The sequence below is a fragment of the Carya illinoinensis genome, chromosome 3, assembly GCF_018687715.1.
Source record: "Carya illinoinensis cultivar Pawnee chromosome 3, C.illinoinensisPawnee_v1, whole genome shotgun sequence".
NCBI classification, from domain to species: domain Eukaryota; kingdom Viridiplantae; phylum Streptophyta; class Magnoliopsida; order Fagales; family Juglandaceae; genus Carya; species Carya illinoinensis.
The window spans coordinates 11,779,250-11,785,000 of record NC_056754.1 but is presented as its reverse complement, the minus strand read 5'-3'; positions in this window follow the sequence as shown (position 1 = coordinate 11,785,000).

The window sequence follows — 5,751 nt, the reverse complement described above, 5'->3', positions numbered from 1 at the left end:
TCGAGCGGCCAATGTCTCCGCTCGAGCTCCCTGTCGAGCGGCAGTCGAGCGTTTGAATCTGCCTGAATTCGCTCGAGCGGCCAAAAGCCTCCGCTCGAGCGAACTTGTAAAATCTGCAATATGAAATTTTTGCAAGTCATCAAAAACTGCAATAAATTTTTGGTTCATTAATTTGAGTCAAAGTTTAGGCGCAACATGAAGTAACAATTGGGAGGGAGAAGCTCAATGTTTCTTGTACATGTTGTCAATTTGAATTTATTGGATTTTTATGCCGCCACAGCCTACATATTTTGGGAAAAAAGTCTATGATGAACATCATACTACAATCATATGTCTTAGAGAGGTGGACAATCAATGCAAAGAGTTGCGTAATACATGGCATATGTGGCGATAGGGGGCCAGTGGACACAATCCCAACTGCATTTGTCATGAAACATCGTTTGATAAGGCAGTTTTATGAAGATGCTAAAATGGGATCGCAGTCTATCCAAAGATATGAGCAAGTCTCAAGGGGCATAGAGAATATCCAGTAAGAACTTCAATTAATGAATGTTGATGACGGGAACATTGAGGAGGCACAACCAGTCAATAGGCAAGTACTCTCAAATTTCACCTTACAAAATCCTCCACATATTTTGCCTAAAGGAAGGCCCAAATCATTACGCCAAAAGAACCCAAAGGAAAATGGTCCAAACAAGAAGCGACGATGTAGTATCTGTAAACAAGAGGGCCATATTAGAACGAATTGTACATCAAATAGATACTTAGAATGTAACAATTATGTTTCTAATTAATTATTTAAATCCATTTTTTTACTTTATTAAGGAATCTAATTTTTCTTTTTTGGTAGGCATATGGGGGAACCAAGCTCAACTATATTTGACATAGATTCACAATCGGGCTCTATCTCAACTGCATTTGACATGTTTGGATACTATGCCATTTGGAATATTTGTATTTCTCATTTTTTATTTATTCAACTTTTAATATGAACTTTTTTTGTTTGTAGGAATATGCCGGAAAGTTATGCAACTGCTTTTGACATGTCTCAAGATCCGACCATGTCACAGGATCAAGACTTTGGTGCTTCGTCGAATTTTCATGCATCACAAAATCATTAATTCATTCATGTCCAAGCTTTGGATGAAATGCTTTTGTTGGAGTTGCTTTGTGGATTATGACACATTTTGAGAAGCCATTTTGATATATTTTGAAATGTTTGACATATTTTGGATTGTTGTTAATGTTAATGCTATTGCTTTAAGTTTAACCAAAGTATTCACATGCGTTTTTAAAATGAAAATAATTGTCACTTTATCATTGTGAAAGTATTCACAGGCCCGTATCTCTATTTATATTATTATGAAAGTATTCACATGCTCGTATCTCTATTTACACTTTGTTATTTATTTTATTAACAGTTTCTACTATCAAGACCATTTGAAATCATCCTATCAAGAAACTTGATTGCAAGATCGAACTTCCCAAGTCTACACGAGTGATAAATGAAAATCTCAAAGGTTAATGGATTTGGAAGACAATTCCTTTCTTGCATTTCTTCAAGTAGTTGACAAGCTTCATCTGTTTTGTCACTCCTACATAAACTACTAAGTAGGTAGTTGTAAGTGTTGACAATTGGATCACAACCCATTCGCCTCATCTCATCAAGTCTTCCCTTGGCTCCTTCGAAATCACATCTCTGACACTTCTCCTTAATCAAAATGTTGTAATGGTTTTCCTCTCAGTAATTTCCATCACAAACTTGGCCATTTCAAAGGAACCCAAACTACTGAGCATTTTAATCTGCGAGTGAACCCTGGAGGTTCGACATGACTCGCCGACTTCATTTAGCACCTCTACAACTCTTCTTACGGAATACATAATAGAATCCTTGTTTGAAATGAAAACGGGTAAGAATCCAAATGCCATTTTGGTCAGACAAATTCATTTCAGCTTATAGTCATTCAGAATGCAAAGCATGGCCTTGTAATCATCTAACCACCTGCAATTATCAATAACCAAACTACAAACATCAGAATTACAACGAAGATCAGGCCGCGAACTTCTAATCCAAGCAAAGAAACGCAAGGTGGACACTCTTTCCCAACTTAAAACCCGAAAAATCTCAGTGACTAAAGAAATAGATAAACTCAGATTCGTTGAATCCTACTTGAACTCCAAATCATTCTCATCCCTCATAATCACAACAATCCCATTAATACCCATTTTTCCAGATTTTACATTTTCAGTCGAAGTCATTGTTTCTATCACAGATGAAATTGAAAACCAACGAAAGCACCTATTACAATAATTTCAAGAGAAACCAACGAAAGGGAGAGAAATCTAAATGTGTGAGAGAAATAGTCTGTGAGGGACAAAAGAGAGAGAGTGTGAGTGTGAAATGAAGAGGGAGAGAGATACGACAGTAACTTGTGAAATAAAGTGTGAAATGAAGACTTCTGCATAATTGAGAGCAATTCCTCTCATATGCGGATCATGATACTTTACATGAGACTCTTACGTGTCTCTTATTTATTGGTTGGTGTAATTCTAAGTTTTACACCAGTTCCGACTTGAAGCTTTTCTCCAGTGATTTCCTATGATCTTTTTATCCCACTTTTCTTATATTCTTGTACGCATTCAATGCAAGAATGGGCTAGGTCATGACCAATGGTCTGATTCCATGACTTTCGCCCCCTAGCTCAATATATAAAATTTGAGAAATGATACCGACCAGTGCTGTATACTTATAAGTTTATTTATTATTTTATTTATAAGATTGGTTTTTTCAGTTTTCTTTCAAAAATTAAATTTTAAATTTCATAATTTTAACATAAGAATAATAGTTGACATCTAGAGAAATAAATTTTTTATAAATTTTTCTTATATACATTTTACATTTTTAATAATATTTGCAGTAATAAAGTACATAAGTATTGTGCACTCATCTTGAAAAAAGTCATAAATAAATATAAGACTTTCATGAAAAAATTAATGTTTTAATAATGAATCTCACTTTTTTTCAAATAAAAAAGATATATATCTTAAGTGTATCTAACGTTACTCCCACTACCTTCTTAATTAGAGTTCTCTTCAATCCAAGAATTGTTGTAGAGATTTCTAAAGTTGTTATCTGTCCAGGTAATGCAGCAGATAAAAAGATTTCAAGCCATGAGAGGTCTGAGCAGTTTTTAGTAATGGCTCCTATTGTTTTATTTATTCCCAGGGAAGAGGTTGTAATGCTGAATCTTCAAGTATGAGCAAGCAATAGAGATTGTGGAAAGTATTATAGAACATGCAGGTCCCTAACAAGATTAAAGTCTTTGCTTGGTGAGTGTGTAGAGAAGTTTTGCCAACTAAGGAAAATTTGCTAAAGAAAAAGGTTTTAACTGATGGTTTGTGTAGCCTATGCACATTGTCACAATAAAGATATGCATCATGCTTTGCTTAGTTACCCTCACATTATGGAGGAATGGAAATAGTATTTTCCTTTTCCGCCTAGCAACGCTAGCTGAAAAGTTTTTGACATCTAGCTTTGAAGTTGGTAGAAGACAACAAAGCTGATAAAATGGATTTATTTTTCAATTTAGCTTGGGCCTTCTAGTACAGAAGAAATAAGGTGGAATTTGAAGAAGTGTAGCTGAGTCCAAAATCTGTGCTTAGTCATGCTATAGGCCTTATGCAGAGTTTTATAGCAGTTAACGTTAAAACTAATATGCAGTTGAGATCTCACTTTAGTTGGCATCCACCTCTTGTTTTAGTGTTAAAGCTAAACATGGATGGGGCTATGTTTGAAGATATGCAGAGAGCATGTGTGGGAGCTATTCTTAGAGATGCAAATGGTAAAGTGCTTATGGCTACAAGTAGGGAAGAAAATGATGTGGAGCATCTAGAAGTGATTGAGTTATTGGCAATTTTTCAAGGATTGTAGCTATGTTCTACCATGGGCATGTGTGTGGTGCTGGTAACTCCTAGGCTAATACTTTGAAACCCTAGATGCAAAAAGAAGGAATAAGATCAAGAGGAATGTTTGCAACATGTAACGCCATATATGGGAGGGAAATTTAAATTTTATGAAAATTTGAGGTGAGCTAAAGGCGCCAACTTAGTTTTTGTTTTGACGGAAATTAGATGTGTGGGTGTACGAATATTTGAGGTGGGCTGTTTCCATGGTTTTACGTTGGTTGGGAGGGATAGACGAGTTGCAGCGGGTTAGGGTTAATTAGCAGTGAGAGGGAAATTCAAGTTTTCTAAAAATTTGACAAAAGTTTGAAGTTGGCGCTCAAGTTTGGAAGACCCGCTTTTATTGTGGAAAAATTTTGAGAGAACTCATATATGGCTATATATATGTACACATGATGCCCCAAGTTTATTAGACTTAATACCAACCGAACTACTCATATGTTGGGATTGGTTTTCTTCGTCTTTACTGTTGGTTTCGAATAATAAATCTGGTGGCGTATTTCTTTGGTCAAGTTTATGTATCTTTCGAATGTGAATTATAATTAGTTTAAGAGATAAGTCGATCTGTGAGGCAATTTTTAATATATTGAATGTGAATTAATTAAAAAAAATGATACTTCAAAGTGAGAAAATGTGTTTTTACCACGTTTATTATTATTATAAGACTAATTCCTCGCCATATTATTATTAAAATATGACATTACAATTTGCGTGGATAATGTAAAATAGAAATTATTCATCATCATGATCGGAAGATTCACAAAATAAACTCAACACGTGATCAACAAATATATATTAATCTGGATTAAAGAGTTAATTAAAATGTCATTCAGTTCTTCTTTCTTTTTCGGAAAATACCCTTTCGATTGTGAAGAAATCTGGAATCCTATCCAAAAGAGACGTGAGACAGCAATATGTTCACCCATCAAAATGTTTAGGTTGTGTTCTTTCCAACATATATATAATATGGCCAAATGTGTATAATGTTGTAACTATAATTTCTATACTTTAATCGAAAGCATTAGCATTTAGATCAGAGCTTTATTTCTGTTCTTCCACGTAATTATAATTTTCTTCATTTCAATTATAAAAATCTTGTACGTAGTTTTGGTAATGTGTTTGTGGTTTTCTCAACTCATGCATGCGCGCCTTTCTAGTTTTATTACTAATGAATTCATAAACGTTATTACATTTTGGAGAATATTATTTAAGAGCTTGTAATAATTAAGTTATGATTATTAATTAATTATAAATTTATGAGGCTTTGCATTTGACATACAAATGTTTTTTTTTTCTTTTAAATAAGAAGAGCAAGGACTAGGAGAAAGAAAAAACAAGGTGCTCAAACAAAGTTTGACGATCAAGTAAAAGTTATGTTTTTCCTTCCAAACATTAAGCAAATAGCCTATGGAATTCAAGTTAATGTCAAACATATAAACTCCTCACTGGAGGACTTGTCAGCCATCTGGCATGAGTATCATTAAGTTGATCAGATGGTCAAATTTTCTTGAATAGCTGTAAATGTCCCTATAATAGTCCCGCCCACGTCGGGGAATGTCTCAGAGCCAGGAAGAGGTTTCACCTTGCTCGTTCGATCAACTTCAAGTGGATACTTTAACAGGTGGCCCTTCATTTCTGTTACCTCATCAGCTGCATATTGTCTCTAGTTGCGCTCGCTCATGGACCATACCTGTCTCACACATTCAAGGCTCTTTGGTTGCTTGAAACATTCTTCGATTGCCTCGACATGCTCTGCCCATAATGACATTCTATATCCATAGATCTGCT